We start from the raw sequence: 21,717 nt of genomic DNA on the forward strand, positions 1-21,717 counted from the left end.
AGGTGACCAGCTGCACCAGCCATAATCAGGTAACTTCATTAAGCAGTTGTCTTTCCCATGACAAAAGTTTCTGGAGAAAAAGCAAATGGAAAAATACTTCTATATTAACTCTACGCTGTGAACTACTACCTTTCAGCATCCTAGTGAATTGTGGATTTAAAGGGATAATAGAGAAGACAGCAGACTCATTCTGAATAGGAGGCAGTGCAAGACAACCTCCAGAGCTTCTTCCACTTTCTTTAATGCTATGAAATAATCCCACACTGAGTCTTCAGGCTGGTGTATCAGCCCATAAAGAAATCCAGTTAGAAGCAGAATTCTGAACAGACTTCCCAAAGCAGTAGTTTTGTTCATTTGAAATCCTCAGAATATACCACCTAATTGCCTCCCATCCTCAGCTGTCATTTTCAGTCCTTCATACTAAAGCTCTAAATGAACTCAGAAATGTGCTACTCATTTTTCTGCAGGCATCTGTCAGATCATAGGATTTTATGCCATATAGGGAAGCTTTTTTATAAAGGGTCAACAACCCTCTTAGGCAGTGCTGAAGAAATATAAGCAAGGACCATGTTAAATTGCAATAGATCCCAAATTACACATTTTGCACTTTCAAAAAGTGATTCACAATTTTCTAGTTTCTCAGCTGACATGTTTTAAATTGGCATTTCAAAATGTCTGCTGTTAAGCTGACCTCAACACTGTCATCCTTGCAAAAAAATAAAAAAAAAAAAAAAAAAAGCAGAAGGTAGAAAAAGGAAATAAACTCAGGAAAGGATATGTGAAAATAGCAGTAAAAAAGAAAGCAAAAACGTAGCAGCACAAAGAAAAAGAAAAAGAAAAAAAAAAAAAAGGAAAAGGAAAAGGAAAAAGAAAAAGAAAAAGAAAAAGAAAAAGAAAAAGAAAAAGAAAAAGAAAAAGAAAAAGAAAAAGAAAAAGAAAAAGAAAAAGAAAAAGAAAATGAAAAAGAAAAAGAAAATGAAAAAGAAAAAAGAAAAAGAAAAAGAAAAAGAAAAAGAAAAAGAAAAAGAAAAAGAAAAAGAAAAAGAAAAAGAAAAAGAAAAAGAAAAAGAAAAAGAAAATGAAAAAGAAAAAGAAAAAGAAAAAGAAAAAGAAAAAGAAAAAGAAAAAGAAAAAAAAGAGTGGTAAAAATAGAAAGAAAACTGAGAAAGAAATTAAAGCCCAGTTCTGAGCTTAAGTTGAGCTCTTGGACCAATGGGCAGAGTATGCCATGTTCCCAGTTGGTCAGGAAAATTAAGGCCCAGTTGTGCACACAGGGACTCGATGTGTTGAGACTTTCTAAGTTTCTGGTTCTCAGCTTTGAAGCCTTCATTTTCTTTAAATATTGGTTGTGATTTTCCAAGTCGTTTAACAAACAGTCACAACACAGTTGTCCTATCACATTAGCATCTTGCTCATCAACATGACTAACACCTCTAGAATCCTTATGATTACTACATTTGTATTACTGAAGGTAGGTCCTTGATAGTGCAATAGAAACAAGGGTGTCTGGCTTACAGAGTTTACAGAGTTTACCCACAATCTATCATGTGAAAGGAATAAAACATGCAGTGCCTAGTGAGAATGAAGACTCATGATGGATTAAAGCGTATCACCTGGAACAAAATCAGAAATTTTACATATTCTCCTCTGGCACATGTATAAACTGGGATTATTTTCAAAATTAACTTTGGGTAGCTTTTCAGTGGGCCATCAAAAGACATATCGATCACAGTTGCCACCATTTAGGACAGTTCAAGTGCTAGTATCAGAGCAAAGCAGAAATGAGAGAGCAAAGAAAAAGTCACTAGTGTATTAGGTTAGTTTCAATATTGGTTTAGTTAATACTGCACATTTCTTGGCATCCCATTGTCAGGATTTGCTCGATTCATTCCCAGAATAAAATCAGGTCTTCTCTTCAGCCTCAGGTGGAAAAGTAGCAAAGAGAGTTTCATTACCAGCCTTCACACTTGTAGAATTTAGTATAGACCTGACCCATAATGGAAAGAATGGACTAGAATGGAAATGCTCTGGTAAGATTAAGTAATGCTAACAGTGTCATCCTGCTACCCCACATAGTATTTCAATTAAATGTGTGGTTTGAAATCCTGAAGCTTCCATCTGTTATCTCTTCTACTGAGCAAAAATAGCCTGGGTGCAATAATATAGGACAGTGTTGCTTAAACAGCAGTATAAGCTTCTCAGTATTATCCCCATCAATGAACTCTAACCCTGATACTGGAAGCCAAGGCAATAAAAGAGAAAGTAACTTAAGAACTACTTCTGTTGTCTTATTCTCTTTAAGTCTACTAACAAAGATTGTATCAAGACTGATTTTCCTGAGTTTGCTAATACCCATCTTATGCCAATACATCTGCCACAATAGATTTAATTTAAAAAATTAATAAAAACATTTTCAAGTCATAATGTGCATGTCATTTAGTGCAAATATCAAATAAATTTGAAAGAACTATGTGGAGAAAAGACTGAGGGAGTTTTGGGGCTCTGCGCTCTCATTTCTGCCATAGACATATTAATACAGTTAAAAATGTTCACACTGAAGCTGGAACATGACATGTCAAAATGAAGATAAAGAGGTATTAGCACATTGGTGTGGTAAATCTGCATACCCTTATTTCATATTCTGTTTAGAAAGTAATTACTTCATTTTTAGAAGCAAATCTCTCTCCCCTTCCCCCACCCCCCTCCATATATTGAGGCAGATGATAATGAAGTCTATAAGTTTAATGTTAACACAATCATCCCTATTAGCAAATATATTAACAAATATTATATGTTTTCAAAAGATGAACTCCATATAGGATGAAATGTTTAACATTTCTAGTGTGTCCCACATACATCTGAGATAAAATATAAATCCTAAGTTTTCCCCCATATAATTATTTATAAATGGACAGTGACTAAGGACCAAATTTTGTATTCATTACTTGACACCATCAAAATTAGCATTAATATTTTTAATGCAAAAGGTTGATATCAAACTTTGGTTTTATAATCTAAGTAAAGTCAATTAAAATGTCAGCTAATAACAAGAATTAATTATTATACAAACATACATCTACTCAGAGGTTATATTCAATGATTCCTCTTCCTGCCTTTCTCCGCTGTTTCATTAAGTGAGATAAAATTCTGTGTGTTTCCAGCTATTACCAATGTGGAACTGCTCTATAATTATTTATGTACATTGATCTGGTTAGTTGAGAAGTTCATTATTCTTGTTCACATATTTGATTCAAGTCAACAAATGGCTGTTCAGGACTAGCTCAAGCTATGTCACTCTTTGATAGTTTCTTGGTAGTAGTTAAGCCACCAGCTTTGAATATTTGGCCTCCTGTCCTGAAAGTCTACAACATTATTTAAACCATGTAGGGAAGAGACCCATGATGAATATAAAAATATCAAAGGAATTATGGTTAGTTTATGAAGGAAGATTTAGGCAGGATCAATTCTTTGAAGGAATGAAAAAATGAATCAGAACCCTCTCAGAATTACCTCAAGGTGTCTTGACATGTCTGGTTTACCTTGAAGTAAGCCCTTTCCTGTAAGAGACCAGTGCGTAGGACTTAAATGAACTTTTAGTTTTAGAATATTGCTTTATCCTTGTATTTCAATCTTAACAGCTCAAGAAGAAACATATTATGGACCTCCAAGGAGAGAATTGTTATCATCATAGTCTAGAAGCCAGTCTGGTTTAGTGGAGAATTGCAAGGAAAACCAACGAGCAGGGAAAGGCAAATTTTTCACCATGTGGGTAGATGAACTTTTTTTTTTTAATTTTATTTTGATGAGAATAACAAGTTTTTCTTCATTTTAAACGCCTATACATTAAAAATAAATAAATATATATATTATTATTTACATCCCATTTACACATAGGATTTACCTGTAACTTTTTATTTTTTTCTCTTATTTTTTTTTCTTTAAGGACAATTTTCCCTCTTGCATGGGTGCTATCCAAAACTATGAGCCTTACTATCTCATTCTTTTCTAGTTTCTAATGTTGTGTTCCACCTGGAAGTAACTCAGCAATTTCTCTGTATGATGTAATAAATGTCTCTCCCATATGGGTCAAGCTTGTCCCTACTACTCTCCCAGAAAAAAAAAAAAAAAAAAAAAAAAGAGCGGCATGCATGTTTTATTCCTGATACGCTTTTATGTTGCCATGAATTCAGTTTAGAGGATAAAAAATTGCAAAAGAGTACCCTATACATGGAACAGTTTGGGAAATTTAGGTAACTCCAGTATCTTGGTCTGGGACAAGCTCTTCACAGAATTTTGCTTCCCTCGCAGATGAATTTAATCATTGCTACAAACAGTACTGTTACACCTAAACAGAGTTACTGATTGGTATTGTAAAGCTTTAGGAAATCTCCTTATATAGGGCTTAGATTACTGTGTGGCTTCAAAGTGAAACCTGAAATTCTAGGTTACAAAGAAATGCAGTAAGATCTTTGTAGTCTGCAAAGGAGAAAAGCTACAGCATTTTTTTCTGTAAGAATAAAGTTCATTTTCCTCTATTTTTGATGGCAAATCTCACCAGTAGAGGGAAAGTCTATACATGATGACGTTTGAAAGACACAAATATATGTCTTTGTCTCACTGTTTTTTGGAGATATTCTCCATTCTTGATATTCAGTCACATCACTTCTCCCTTTGGTGCCTCTCATCTGGATGTATCTTAAAGGCACATTAGGCACATCAGGTCAGGTTATTTGCACAGTTAGAAGTTTTCGGTAGTTGCTACGAATTAATTTGTTCAATTTTGAAGACTGACTATATAAAATAAAGGATGTATTGTATAAAAAGATGATCATTCCTATTAAAGCAAAATAAGCAACACTGCATATGAAAACCTTTGTGACAGTGTTCTGTTCTCACATTGCAAATTACTTCAAAGCCATAACATTTTTCTTTGAAGGATCGTATATATAAAACGCATTATTAACATATGAAATGTTATGGAACTCTACACTTAGAGTATTATGACTAACAGGATACAGACAGTGACTGTAAACTCAAGCTGTACTTTCAATGATAGAGTTCTTCCTTTCTTTAAAGAATAAATAGGATTAGTTTACTAAATGAAAATCTTTAGTTTATAAAAAGAGCATTTTACTCCTCTCAACAAAAAATATTAATTCATGGTAAAACTTTCCACCATTTAAAGGATAAACAACGTATTTGGAACAAATTAAAATGTTTCAGCATTTTAATCTACTGATGGCAGAAACTAGCTTGAGGAAAATCATGTAGTCATATCTTGATGACCATGTTACACGGGGAAAGCAATAGACCAATGTGGGTGTTGGATCTTGCAACATTTCAGCTGAATCTTTGCATTAGAGAGATGCTAGCTAGCAAAAGTGATGTTATATAGTTGCCTGATATTGCAGCAGTTTGCTGAGCAGGCAACTATTGCTCACATTTGTGGCTAGAAGTACAGGTAGGCTACACTTAAACAGATACTCATTATATTAGATAATATATAGATAATATATATTAGATTAAAAATATTAGAGGAAATGTCTTGGCACATACCCTCATTTGTGCCTTTTTTGGGGGAAAGATAATCTGTCTGAGTTACAAGAAAAGTGCTTTACGTCTCTCTAGGTGAGTCCCTGATCAGGACTGTCAGGGTGTCAGTCAGTGCTACACAAAACATCTTAGCATGAGCTGACCCTCCATTCAGTCTAGAAGAGGATGTAAAGGGTGGCCAGAAGCCATTGTTTACACAATTTTTCATTTACTTGAAACCAAAACTTTTATACTCTCCCATAGTCAGAAATGGACCTGATTCATTGCTTTAATCAACATTAATTCTTTTTAATTAGTGAATCAATACAGATTTTCCCCTTGTCCTCAGTGTACCTGTATCATTCTATAGGGATAAATACAAATACAAATATAAATGTAAATATAAATATATGTGTGTATGTGCAAATATAAGCCAATTCAGATTTTGATGTTATTACATGACTGCAGAATACATAATTCTAGATGGATTTTTATTCTCTTTATAAGTTTATCTGAGTTTGCTTGTCACCGCTGGTATTATTCTATAAGAACAGGACATGTTATTTCACTAGCTGTACCCCTCTCACATTATCATGTTTGGTCATGCTCACTGCTTCCAGACTTTGGGCAAGGAAATTGACTTCTTTTTTTTTTTAATGAAAACTTGGTCTTGTTTCTTTCTATATATTAAAAATTTCCCAATCTCATTACTCTTTCTTTGTTCCCATTTCCTGCAAATCCTCTTTATGAAACCCTTTCTACGTACAGAACATCAGGTTTTGGAGGGGATATAAATAACATTTCTGTGTTGATATATGATGTAAATGTCACCTGTGTATTAACTCTGTTTTGTGTTTATGTTAGCACTAGAGAGAATCAATCACAAATGTTTTACCACATACAATATAAAAACAATACCTGGTTCAATATCCTTATAGCATAAGCGAAACTCTTTTCTTTATCGGTATTTGTTGATGAGTGGCTGTGTCAAAGAGATACATATTAATAGGTAAAGTCAAAGAAGGAAAGCCTAGCATTTATCGTATATATCTGAATAATTCAAGTTAAGTAATTTCATTGATCTGTATAGTATAGTTTCACAAAGGTTTTGAAAGAAATCAAGTCATTTGGCTAACCTGGCCAAATGAATTTTTTTACTCTGTTCTCTGCACTGTGAGTGAAATTCCAGAAAGAATTATTTACAACTTCAGTGGTCTGCATCTGTTCTCATTTTGCAATACTAACATTGTACGTATGCATATTTATAAATCATTTTATTTGGTATTTGTCTGCTATTCCTAATAATTCACTCCCACATTCACAAACAATTAATAATGCAGCCAATTCCCAAATTTATGGCTACAAAAACACTTCAGTGATCTCTCTATGTATAAAACACTAGCTAACCATGCAAATGTTACAATCAAATAAGCAAAGTTGTGAAATTCCAGGCAGCTTTGAAATTATTAACATTATTTATGATATTGTTGCAGGATCCATTACACATCTGAGAGTTGACATTGGTGGCAATTATATAATTAACTAGCCAGAAACATTGTTTATTAAATCAAATCTGGATTGAAAACAAAACAAAACAAAACAACAACAACAACAACAAAAAACACACAAAAAAAAAAACAGTTCAGAATATGAACGTATTTTTTATATTGAGACTTTGAAGGAATCAAAAGTAATCAAAGTAATATTTAAACCTTCAAGAACATTGTATTCTGTTTGTTCACAGAATTGAGCTGCTTAAGTAAAATGTATTCCCCAATGACACAGAAGAAAACAAGCTAAAGATTCTTCAACAAACAAGAAATGATAAAAGGCAAATTTCAGTTTTGATATGGAGAAACATTATGCAAGTGACTTATCAAAATTTGTTACATTGCCAATTTAAAAGGTCCTGTCTACCATTTCTTTTGTTCTAATCCTAGTGAAACATATCCCAAAAGCATGGATTTTGGCAAATGTCCAAACCACTTTACTGCATCTGAACTCTTGCTCAAGGAACAATGAACATCTACTGATACTGTTGTGGTCTCTTGGGTCAGGAGGCTAGCCTTTGTTGCTTCCAGTTTCATTGTTAACAATGGGATATCAATATCCTCAAGAAACAATGAACTTGTATCTCTGGTTTTATTAAAGAATCTTTTGCTCCTCCCGTTGTGTATTGTGTTTCATTGCCACTTGTACAGAGACAAACACAGGTTTGAAAGGATTCACAGAGCTGGCCCAGACCTGTGAATTCCAAAATCTGCCTGTCATCTTTCAGCATAGGTAGGTTAGGAGTTATCACCTCTTGGACTGCAGTAAGTGAATCAGTTCTTCAGATTAGTATATATTATTCTTATTACATATCCTTTTAATGTATGATTTCATTGCCATGTTTAATTGCTGCTTTCTTGTATTGAAACATGCCTTTCATTTAGGGATGCTTCTGCATGGAAGATACACCACCCAGTGGTGCTTCTTCCTCATTTTTTTTTTTTTTTTAGCTAAGTTTTTGAGTCTTAAGAAGACATGTTGTATATGCGATCATTTTATACTAGAACAAAAAAGGTGTTCAAAACTTTTAGCAGGGTGGAAGATGACCAACTACTAACACTCTTCTCTCTGTTTTTAACCATATACTGACAGAAAATTATCTTCCATATGCCTGAATGAAGCAATTGTTTCACTGCAAGGCAGATCATATTCTTTCATTTGTACCATAAATATAATTGAAATACTGTTAATGTTGCTTCTGTGAATTCACCCCCAAGTGGACGTCAGTTTCTTCATAAGTACATGTACCTCTAAGAGGAGCACAGTGATTGTACCATATTAATGTCAAAAGAAGAGAAACGGAGTATTATTTTCAAAATACTTTGCTTGACAGCCTGTAATTCCTTCCATACCTTAAAGAGAATGCAAGATATGTCTAGTTTTAAAAGCTGATGAACATCGCTTGATTTCTCTTTTCTATCTGTTGCTTTGGGGAAATTTTGGTACTTGAAATGATGTCTTCTAATCTCATGTAAAGGATCCAGAGAGCCAGGGACATAGTTATCTCTCTTGGTACAATGTAATAACAACATAAAACATGGGAGCACAGGGAATATTTTTTAATTTTTTTTTTTGGTGTGCAGTAAAGGTCAGAGATATACCTGGTTCCAATGCCAAGAACCATCCTCAGTAAATCATGGTATGGAACTACATTGGGTGCAGGTGCTTAGGTGCTGGCCCTGGTGAGGAATGCTGGGGCAGCCTCTCTGAGCAGAATCAGAGACTGCTGACACAAGTCCTTGCATATGCGTGCAGCATGTAGATTTTTACTGATGTTACATTGCTTCAAACAGCACAATGCTATTAAATGCAGAGAGACAAAGCATTGCTTCCTCCATCATTGGTGGCCTAAATTATAGGTACAACATTTTTGTATTTTTATGGATAATAGTATATTTACAAAGAGAAAAATAAATCTGTTTAAAAGAGTATCCATATATGTATGTATGTATATATGTATCTTTTTGGAATACATAATGGAATACATTTTTGGAATACAGAATTACTATCTATAGCATCCCATGCAGAAAATATCAAGCTAGGACTTACATATTTAAAGCAAAAAATATGGAATCATTTCAACCTTAATTAATTTGGTAATTAAAAGACCTCACTATCTATTGTCACCATTCTTTTCCAAAGAACAAGCCAGAGCAGGTTTAGTAGGATAGAATTAGATAATACAGTGATAGACACTGTAAAGTTAGCTCAAGCTTCTTTAAAAAAAATAATTAAAAAAAAAAAAAAAAGGGCACAGTCTCAGTGAATGATGAAGTAATGAGAAAGGAGACAAGTAGACAATATATTTCACTCAAAAAAAAAAAAAAAAGAAAAGAACATCTGTTTTATATTTGTAGACACTGCCTAACTCTTGGCTATTTTATAATAAGCAAGTAGAAGTTTTGTCCATTATACATAGCTATTCCAAATGAAATATAAGGTAATCAAAAATCAAAAGATACATTAAAAAATAAGTGAAGAGTGGATAAGTATCGATAATACCTGGAGAAATTTATGAAACTTTACTCATAAGATAAATGCATATTTATACTATTTTGCTGGTTTGGATATTTTTAGAATAGATTTTGTTCCCTAAGTAAAAATGGATAAAGGAAATCTGATAAGTAGAAAACTGTTTTCCATGTTGTTGTTGTTGTTTTTGAGTGCATGACAATCAGACAGTGACCTAAAAATCATAGTCATTTATCCCTTTATAAAATGGGCTTGCATCTTTGCAGAGTTCACAAAGCTGTTTAAAAAACTGAAAAACAACCCAAAACTTATTGAGTGGAGTGAATACGAATGGTGGATAAATACAGAAAAAAAATAAAAATATATATATATACACATATAGTATATATATATATATATGATCTTGCTTGCATACACCCAATTAACAGAAGAAGCAGATTTAGCTGAGTCATCTTCAGTCCTAAGCAGCCTTACTTCAGTCCTAACCAGCCTTACTAAAATTATATGACTTCCAACGTCACAAAAATTAAAATTAATAAGTTTTTGAAATAATGTTTCTATTCCCATTATACCTGTAATAAACGTCTCTTGCATTGAGCAGCTGTATCTGGACAAATTATTATTAGAGCCTAAAAACAGCTTTTAGATTTTACCATCACGAACTGCACTTCAAAACTGCATAGCTAAAAAATTTATATACTGTAGCTTTACTGAAGCGAATTTGTAAATCTTCAATATTTATCATGAAAATGCACTACCATCTTATTTATTGATGGGTTTTATGTACTTTTGTCCAAAATGTAACAGGAACAGAAATTTAAGATATGATCATTTTATATCTGAGGATTTTGAGAGCAAAATGTACAAAATACCTTATCCTTTTGCTCTAAACATAATTACTACCTAATAAGAGTGTTCATTCCGATGGTACTCAGACTTCAAGAATGTAAAGGATTATGTATTGTGTGAAAACAATTATTTCTATTAAAAACTGTCTTTCACTTTCAAATCAAGGAACAGGAAAACTAGCATCCACTGTGAAATATTTTTATGAGGGAAGATACGCACATTCAGGATTATGAAAACAAAAACGAGAGCAAGAAAATAATATATTAAAAAAAAAAAAAAAAAGGAAAAAACAAGCTTGGAAGTACCCCAACATATGGAGATCTATTGGAGATCTATAACTAAGCTGTCTAAAATGACTAGTTATGTCCATGCAACTAGAATAGTAATAATTATTTTTTTGCCTTAAGTGGGATACCAAAATATGTTATCTTCTAGCATGTCCCAGTGTCCTTTTTGGAGGCAAGAGTAAAGACGGAGTGCATTTTTCTGATGTAAGATATGAGTTTACAAATAGTGCCCAGAGTTTTACATGGGGCCACACTAGAAAATTAATTTAGAATACATTAGTTCAGTTGGAAGGGATCTTCAGAGATCATCTAGTTCACCTGCAGGATTTGTTTGATAATATATTTGATAATACTAATAATATATTTGATAATACTACATATTCACAAAACTTCACATCCTTTTTCATGTTGCAATTCACAAATAAATCAATGTAACACAAGAACATAGTTCAAATTTTTGTGCCATGATGGCAACACTATGTTAATCTTTTATTTTGCCTTGCTTGGTTTGAAATAATTTCACTTTGAATGATCAGCTCTATTTCAACTCTCAGGCAACACATGAAAGCTTAAAAAAGGACAGATTAAAACTAGAGGGATAATGTATTTTTCTCATTACATAGATGCATAGATAGAATTAATATATATGCATCAAGACAGAAAACTTCAGTATGTCTTTTGTCACGACATAAGTGAAAGAATAGTGACATACCTGCCATTTCTTTGATTTTCAAGAAGCCACATAACTCCATGGTCTGTTGAAGAAATTTAATTTGTGATTATGAGTGAAAGATTACATTTTACCAGATTCTGCCTTGGAAGAAAGCTCTGTTCTCCTGCATAGAAGAAACATCCTTCTGAAGGAGAACTGGCTTTTTCCTGCTTTTAAATGCAGAGCTGACTCACATCATCACATAAAAATATTAGTTAGGAAAAACTGAGAATGTAAAATAAAGCCACAAATATAAACATTCTGACAATTTTCAAGTTTTAACACTTCATGAAATCCAAGGTAAAGATCTCTATTTCAAGACTAAATTCCAATTTCAGAACAATTTATTTTGCCACGAGCATAACATTTTCCATCTACAGATCCTCTAACAAAGTAGTTACTAGTCTTTCCAATGCTGCATTGTAGTTTTTGTTTGTTTGTTTCTTGATATTCTTCCTCCAACTATGCCACTTGCAGGCTGAAGAACTTACCCAAGTTTTACAGTATGTTAGAAATAGAACCAAGAATAGAATCTGTTTTCTTAACTCTCAAGCTAGTGCACAATGCTTTGGGTCACCCTTCTGTGCCAGCAGGATGGATGAAGAATGGACTGGTGGCATTATCATGTTGCTAACATTTTTACCTCATGACATTGTTATATGAGCAATAGAGAGTCCTCTCAGAAACCCGTCAACCAGCAGGAAACAATTCTATATGTAGTGATTGTTTATTTGTTTCTATATGTGTGATTGTTTCTCCCTGTTCAGAAGTTATCAAGCCTACCATTTCAAGTAGAAATCAAATGGCAATTTCATAATGCCATAAGTTTCCTTGTAGCTTTTCTCTGTTTTACTTCAATGGACTAAAAAAAATATATTCATAAGACAGGATGTACCAATCCATGTAACTCTGTCTCCTGTGCTTATTGACTGTGGGTCAGTTTCTGACAGAGAATGACTGTGATATAGTTCTGCTTTTCAGAGTTAAAGAAAATAAACTGCAATTGAACTTTAAATATGAAGTCAGGAGTGAAATCTTACATTGGGGTGAAAATTTGAAGATAATTCATTTATATGCCAGTCTGAAGTTCTAGAATGACAAATATGGATTAATGCATTCCGTTGATAGATTAAGATCATCATATAAGAAGCTTAAACTCCTCTCACGATTTTAGACTGTATTTGTATTTCTGAATAATTTGTGCAGGTGTCGTTTTGAACTATCTTTACTACCTGTAGAATGTGTCTAAATTACTTTATTTCACTCTTGCATTTCAAGTTCAGAAGTAATCTCATTTTTCATTAAAAATAGATTGAAATTAATTGGATATAAAAGCATCAAAAGAGGAAACTATCACACATAAGAACCATATGTAATTAGGAGGCTAGGAATTTTGAATTAGGTGCTTGATGAATTGCTGCACGTACTATACATTATGTGCACGTTATTTACTAAAGTAGATTGAATCAGTCTCAGAAGCTATTTACATTTAAATGCAGCTTAATGTTTCAGTTTACCACAGGGATGAGTGCCTGTCTAAAACAAGAACTGACCCAAGACAAGAGTGTTTCTTTAAGTTTTAAATGATTTGATTAGTTCTTTCTTATCTTCATTGTTATTTTTGTCGATTTATCCTAATTTTTAAAGGGTTGGGAATTGAAAATACGAATACAATGAAAAAAAGAAAAAGTGACAGAGAATCTCAGATCATGCACATAAGTGCAACTTGCTGAAATCAAAGGGAGTTACAAGTGGTTGCCTTGCCTGTGACCCTTGCTTACTGTTCTTATAATGAAGCCTAAAGAAGCAGTATTTATAGTTTATCAAGACACGCACTGTTACTAGTTGCTACTGAAAACAATACAAACAAACACAAAAAAGGGAAACAGAATAACATATATATTTCTGCTATTACTTACCACCTTATCCAATAGCTTAAGAAAACTTTAGGAAAAAAAGAAAAACAAAAGAGAGAGGAAACAAATAAGATGAACACCATTCTGTTGATCCAAGCCAGGGGCACAAAAGCTTCTCTTGCATCTAGATGATGCTGTTCATCCAGTTATTATTAAAATATTTTCCTCTTCAGAGGAAAAAAATCAGAAGCTTGTTATGATTATTAACTTGCACAGGTTTCCCATTCTCAGGAACTAACTCTGGTTTGGGATATTAAATCCATAGCCCATAGAAAGGTTTCTTTCTATAAATATCAAACTCTCTACTGGTGATGCATGAAACATACCTAGCAACATAAGATATTAAGATCATCCATCAGCAGACTTATAGTAATCAAAAAGGTTTCATAACTTTCTTTCTGTTGGTTGGTTTTCCTAAAGGCCGAGTAGAACTTATGGGGATATTCATACCTCAGAGGAACTGTGGGTCATTGAACACATCCCTGTACATTACGATTCATGTGAGAAAATGTTGACATTTTCTCTAGCAGGAATAGCACTAGTTAAAGTGCTCTGCTTCCATTCCTAATATTTCTTTGACCAAGAAGACAGGATTTTAAAAACAAATAATTTTATCAAACTCCTTGTGCTATTGAAGTTCTTTGTTTCATGCAGATCTACTGCAGATTAACTGAATAATGAGGAAGAGAAACATTAAATTATTATCTTGCCTCTCTGACTCAAAAGTAAATATATATATATTTTTTTTTGATGCCTGATAAAGAACTGTGTGGGAAAAGGCGTATTTAGGTGTATAGTCATGTACTCCTAGAATGAATGCTTTCTCATGAAATCAAATGAGGGAATACAAATAACTTCAACGTTTAGAATTTAATTTTGCTAATAAAAAATGTATTCATTCTCTACTTGCACTTTACTCTTTTCCTATAGTCCAGATTTGAAAGGTCAACACTTTTTTTTTTTTTTTTTTACAGTCTTTTCTACATTGTAATTTATCAAACCAGTAACTAAAGACGTATTATATCAAAGTATTTGAAAACAATAACAATTTTCATATTCCTGTGGCCTGTGTTTGCTGATGTTTGACCAAGTTGATTATATCTTGCTTCTTTACATATTTATACAGTAATTGCTAATGTGTTCTTTTAGAAGGATGGCTGCCAGAAGGACAGAAGAAATGGCATAGAGAATGCTAATGGGACTTGGACTTGTAATCAGTTGCTTTTAAATGTTTGTGACCTGTCATATAAGAGTATGGTACTTCTGCATTTTAAATAAGAGGTGGAGGAGATGTGGAAAGCACTTGTACTAGTACTAAATCTATATGGCATAGCTAATATTATTTATGATTCACAGCAAGCAGGAGGTGTTGTTCTAAAGCTCATTCTAATACTACATGACAATGAATATGTTTATACATTGCCAGATCAATAAGTTTAAAAAGTGGATTCAGATTCAGTTGAACATTTGTTTATGTCCAGTGGGCACATGCTTTTATAAAACAATGAACTTATACAATTTTGTATATAAAAGTGAGAAAATTTTTAAGGTGGTACAACTTAGTCACTCTGAAAGTGACATAAAAACAATTGCTAGAAGTTTGGGAGAGAATATTAATTAACAGTTTATTTCTTCACAGCTGTAGAATAAATACAATTCCAAATTTCTTATTAGATCAGCTACAACGGATTGCAGGGTCTTGAATTTTTAATACCAGCTTATTGACATTCATGTAGGAAAGTGTTTGGAGCCAAATCTTAATCAAGGAATGCATATAAAATAATAAAAATGTCAATTTATACAACTTGTAAATTCAAAGATATGCTCTGCATAGACATCCAAGGGGAAAAAAATTTAAAAAAAATGTTATGCTTGAGTAGCATATTATTTATAGTGTATTGTTTGTTTTGTCATTTAAACACAAAGATGCAGCTAAGCACTGCAACAATCTAACTGTGGTATTCTATGTTTTCTTCTTCCCAGCAATGTTGAGTAGATAACTGGTAGAGCATGGTGGAAAAGGTCATTTTTAGAGCTGAGTGTTTTATTACCAGTATGTCTCATAGCAATTAAGCTACTGCTAATTCCTAAGCAAAGCACAGTCTTAGAAAAAGATCCAGAGTATATTCAGATGCCTTACAGGAGAATAAAACAGACTTTAGCCTTCTCTTCTGAAATTATGTTTCTGAAAAACCTAGTTCAGTTGCCAAATATTCATTCCCTAAGATGTATAAATTTTGGAGGCACCTGAACTTTTTCTGTGACCTTAAAAATATTTTTTTTCTATAGGCTCTCAAAACAACGTTATACACAGAACAGATCTTAATACCAATCTTTATATATAAGGCTAATGAAATGTAACTAAGAAGCTAGAAACTAAGGAACCTTTACATCTTTTCTAAGAGACAAATGTGACAGGTTTATGCTGAAAGTGTAAGCTGAAATAAAATATAGCTCTAACCATGACTGAATTTTAAAATTGTGAAGGTGGTCCAGCTTAACAGAGTAATTTCCACTAGGAAAATCCTCCCCACACCAAGGTTATGGAAAACCTAGACCTAAAGAAAGGAATTAAGAACAGCTTTGGGCATGACTTTGAAGACTAATGATTAAACAGGCAGGAGGCAAGGGAATCTTGACTGTCAAAGTCTACTCAAAGAACTGGCAATTTTCTCCATGTAATGATCTCATCTTTGAATAATACTCAGATTTCCAGTTGAGGATATCATTTTGGTCACGCTTGGACTACCCTGTTTCAGATAGCATTGAGCCAAAGACAAAAGGAAATGAAGAATAGACTCAGAAGACCCAGGAGATGACTAGCAAAAGTCCAGTAAAAGTACAGTTCTTGTGTTTACTTGACAGTGATATTCTTGTGATTATTGGGGTGCTTATACGTTTAGTTTTGTAATTAAAAATGCAGTATGTGTTCCATCAGCATATCAGATAATATCCTTTGCTTTATCTGTCTCTTTATGTGATAGTTTTATGGTACTTCTGATTCTGCAGCATAAAACTAAGATTACAATCCACTGTTAAAAACATCTAGTTTGTATTGATTGCACTTTTGTAAAAAGGGTGTGAAATTTTATGGTACTAAAACACTTAGTTAAGCATCAGCACGCAGCCTCTTTGCACTGTCTTACAATTAGTATCAATGGCATTCTTCTGACACATCACTGGTTTTATCCTTTTTTCTTTGATATCATTAGCATGTTTAAGTATAAAGCTAATAATGAAATTCTAAGATTGTGGATTTCACTAAGCCACTGGAAACACTGATCAATCAAGACCTAGGCAGAGATGAAGCTGATCTGCTTCAATACCACTGAAAACAGTCTGCCTATACAGGATGTATGACCTACAATTTAACAGTTTAAATGTTCCCCCCTGGTGAGTTATCGTATTTTATGAGTTTTGTACAGAAGATTCAGGGCAGTAGTGTCTGACAAACAATGTATGTTATATTGTGATATTTTAATACCTTTAGGGTACTCATCTACCATAAATTCCAATTCTTATCTAATTAGCTATGAGAATAACCTAAATGTGGGAATAATTTTCCATTCTCAATACACTCAGCTCAGTGAAACAGCAATGGTAAGGGTAATGGTGTGTTACTGCCCACATTGCTGCTTTCAGAGAGTTCTTTCAATATAACCCTTTCTAGCTAGACTGCAAGTCTCATAATTTTGATTAATGTAATTGTCCTTCCAGAGTTGCCCAAAATACTTACTGTCTCAGGAGTATGAAGAGCATGGCAAAAAGCTATTCTTTTTAACACAAAGATAAAATAAATAAGTCCTCAAATGAGAGTAGTTTAAGTTAGCTTTCTAATTCTAAGTTACATGAAAAAAGTTATTTAATCATATGCATTTGACTTAATGCAAGAATGTAAGAACTTGAATACAATGATGAGCATCTCTCTGCAGTATAGATATTGATTTTCAATAGTGTTTGGAACAGTGGTAAAGATCAAAAAAAAAATAAAATAAAATAAAACAAATGCTGTGTCCAAATTTTGAAAGAATGAGACAGCCTAGAGAAATGGTCCAACAGGAACCTCATGCAGTTCATGAAAGGGAAGTGCAAAATTCTACACCTGGGAAGGAATATATATGCACCACTACATGCTGGGGGAGGTCCAGCTGGAAAGGATGTTTGCAGAAAAAGGCCTGGGTGTCCTGGTGGACAATTTGAATAAAAACTAGCAATGTGTCCTTGCTGCAAAGTGTGCTAATGGTATCCTGGCTACACTAGTGTTGCAAGCAGGTCAAGAGAGATGACCCTTTGCATCTACTCAGCACTGGTGAAACCACACCTGTAATGCTGGGTCCGGTCCCTTGACCCCCAAGTACATGAGAAACACAAACATTCTGGAGAGAGTCCATCAAAGGGTCGTGGAGAGTCCATCAAGTGCCTGGAACACCACTCCTATGAGGAAAGAATGAGAGAACTGGTAAAATAATAAGGGGTAGTCTTAAAATTAAATCCTCAGTTAATATTTTACATTTTGATATTGTAAATATTCCTTTATTTTCATCTTTCTTGAAGAGGATTCAGAAAAAAAAATACTGTGGTCAAAAAATTAAATAAATTGAATTCTGTGCTTTTGTAATATGAAACTTTATTTAGCTATTAAAAAATGTATTTGAGTAGGTTGAAATTGCCATTGTTGTCATTCTAGGCCAGTTTATTTCATCAAAAGTATGAAAACAGTTCCAAATACAATGATTAATCCGAAGGAATAATGTAATACTCTAATCTATAAACATGAAAATCTCAAAAAATAGCAGACTGAGCCTTTTACTTGTGAATTTGGCACTGCAGCAAATGCTGAACACAGTGACTGTCACAGGAAAAGAATAACACAGATACATAGGAGCTGGATAAGAAAAGAAGAAATGAGAGTGATTTAAGATCTGGGAAATATTTGTGGAAAGATATCTTCCAGCTCTATCCAATGAAAAGAAGGTTAATAATTTTCTTGATCATAGTCCTTAGAGATACCCAAAGAGAAAGATTCTTTTAATTATTAAAGGTATTACAGGAGCCCATTGCTGAAAACTGACTCTGGGAAAGTGTAGTCCAGAAAGAAGTTGCTCTATTGTAGCAGTTCTTATTTTACACATGAAATTAGACTATCATATCACAGCACTCTGTGCCACTTTTCCAGCCTGTGACCTGAGCCATACATCTGTGTTGAGGTATGCAGAAGATTCAGAATTCAAAGCAGTAACATTTTTTCATTCAATTTCCTCTCCCAGCCCCTTGATGAAATGGGCAACTTATGCTGGAGCTTCAGATTTGCAACATAACACTTCCTGTAGATTGCTCAAGTGGCTGGAGTAGAACCTAGGTACAGCATTCTATCTCTGTACTCCACAAAAGAGTTCGTAACATTTCCAGAAGAACTGAATGAATAAGAGTTTGTAACATTCCTAGAAGAACTGAAAGAATTAAAAAAAAAAAAAAAGTCACCTGAGTTACATATGCTCCAATACGGATATTTATTTATTTTATTATTTTATTTCATTTTTATTTTTTTCCATTGCCTAACCTTTGGGTTTATACATTCTAGATTATAACTTCAAGAAAATCTCATGAAGATCAGTGCTTTTAGCTAACTAAGAAAAATGATCTCATAGATAACTTCATTTCTTTAATGTGGAATGGCTATTATTCATTTAAGCCTATTCAACTACATATTCAAATATTTATTACAAAATAATTTTCCAACCTGTATATAACAGCTTAACCATATCTGTATTATATTAATTGTGACCACTTAAATAATGCTACTTACATAGCTTGCTCAAATTTTCATAGTTTAAGCTTTGAAGGATATCTACAGAATAGTGGACAATTTATATTTCTGTTATATTTTTGGTAGCAGTCTCATTCATATAACCTGAGTATATACATACACCACCAATGAAACTAATGTGATATTCATTATGTGTACAGAAAGACATTTTCCAGAACCTTCATGAATTTATTTCAGCTCATATATTGAAATATATATAGTGCTGCATCCATGTTCTGAAGACTAAGGCAAAAGGCAAGGTGGAGCTATAGGGTCCTATCCACCACATCAAAATCTATAGGGCTAACTCAAAGAACGAGGCATGAAAATATTTTTCTCTTATCTGCTGTTTCTATATAATCTTTTCTTTAACAGCTAGGCCTCTGGTCTCACGAAACTTAGTTAGGCCTTATGTATGGGCTACCCAGGACTGCAGTGTCAGCAGCTGCCAACTTACTTTAGCCAGATGTTTTGTCTCTAGACAAAACTTAATTTGCTTTCCTGTAAAGGTCCTTCTGCATACTCTATAGGAAAAGAAAGAGCACTGGTCTTAACATATACTTCTCTCCGTCTTCTTGTCTTTCTGACTAAAATGCCTCATGCACATGCATTAGCAGCTTTCAGATTACATGTGTGGGCTAAATATGTGATAGTTACTCATAAAACATCTGTGAATGAAGCTGGTAGGTCAATGGGAATCTCCTTCTCTAGTACCAGTGTATCAAAACTAATTGTACTTTCTCCACAAACATCTACTGAAAATATTTGATTAAGGGAACATCACTACTCTCAGCTATTCATTCTGCCTGTGAGGTTACATATTGTTTACACAGCTGTTGACTGATGTGGTTCACCCAGTTAATGTACTGAAAAACAGACATGGGAGAAAGATAAGTATCTGACATATCTAGATATGGCACAGCAAGAGCCCAGGAACTCATAGCTAGGGTAGGGTGAGAGGGAGAATAAATGAAGACTGTCTTCTTTCAAGAGATTTTTCTGTTATATTTTCTTAGCATTTGCATCATAGGATACATCAGTATACATAGATACATAGGATATATCAGTACCCTATGACTTTACCCAAGGCTAAGAGAACTTTTGAGTTGCATTCTCAAGTTTGATTTAGCTAACTAAATTTATGTAGGAGGTTTATGATGTTGCTGTTAATCACCACATTATTCAAGTTCTTCCTGTCTAAAGCCAATAGTGATGCTACTGTTGTCTGCATTTGGGGTTGGGGAAGTGCTATATCTGGAACAGGATTAGATTTCTGGTTTTGTTAAACTTTATTTAACTTACTCTGTGAGGTTAATTTGGGTAATGGGGGGAGGCAAGAATATCACGTTCCAAATTAGGAGAAAATAGGTAAATATTTAAAACAGCTATCAATGGCATGTTTGGAGAATTTGTTTAACATTGAACTTGCTGCTAACACTTTCTGAACAACATTGAATCTGCCAATATGTATGATTTTTATTACTATTAATACAGTTTTCATCCTGTGGAGTGATAACATACTTAGTGTAGGCAACCACAGGCTATTTTCATACTTATTAAATGGATCACCTTTGTCAGAAGAATAGGTAACATTCATTTTTATTCATGTTAGACAAACATTGCAGGTATAAGTAAGAGGTTGTGTCTTTCTCCTTACCTTATCTGCATAGGTAAATCCAATTTTACATATTTTAGTCTTCTCAGAATGTATAGTGCATTGCACAGAATAACAAATATATTCAGCTAGTTAGTTACAACTATTATTAAGTAATATTATTAGTAATGTCTGAAAGAAAATCAACAAATATCCACTGAATTGTTAGCCCTACATTTCAATCCAAAAGAAACAGAACTAGAGGAAATATTCTGTTTTGGCACAGGCTGCACAGTGAAATAAGCAATGGGGAGAACTGTTTAACTTTTCAATAGTAGGTAATACCGTTCAATATTTATATTTTCCTAGCTGTGCAATCTTGCTGATTTCCCTACAGAAAATTCAGATGCTAACAATGATATTTAGGTAGAGATTTTTTTTTGCACACAATTGACAGAAATTCCATTTACTGCTTCTCCTTTTCATGACTTTTATCTGAAGTGCAAACACATCTTGTATTAACTCCTGATGCTTGTCCAACCTCCTGTGAATATTTACTGAATGTCAAAGGAAAAGAACAATGTTCCCTGAAGCTATGGTCTCAAAGGACATGAACTCTCTAAACTGTCATGCTTAGGATGCCTTTCCAGTTTCTGCAAATACTGCAATGAATCCTTCTTCAGCATCTATAGAATTATGCCTTTATCCATTGCTGACTTAGTAATAATTATGAGACACGATGATATGACAGTAAATAGAAAGCTAGTACAATTTCTATTTATTCATTTTATTTTATTTTTTCATCTGGCCGGAGGGTATTTTTTAAAGCAGTGATCTCTCTGAGTGAAAATGAAGGTCAGCAAAGAGTTTGTCTCTTTTCCTCTAATAGCACATTGCATTTATTTTGCCTAAATACTTACCTTCTGGTTCAGTTCTTGGTCCACCACTTGTCAACGCTATAAATATATGAGTTCAAAACTGAACTCCCTTTTGGATTG

This window comes from Netta rufina (genome assembly GCF_964035555.1).
Source record: "Netta rufina genome assembly, chromosome: 2".
Lineage (NCBI taxonomy): Eukaryota > Metazoa > Chordata > Aves > Anseriformes > Anatidae > Netta > Netta rufina.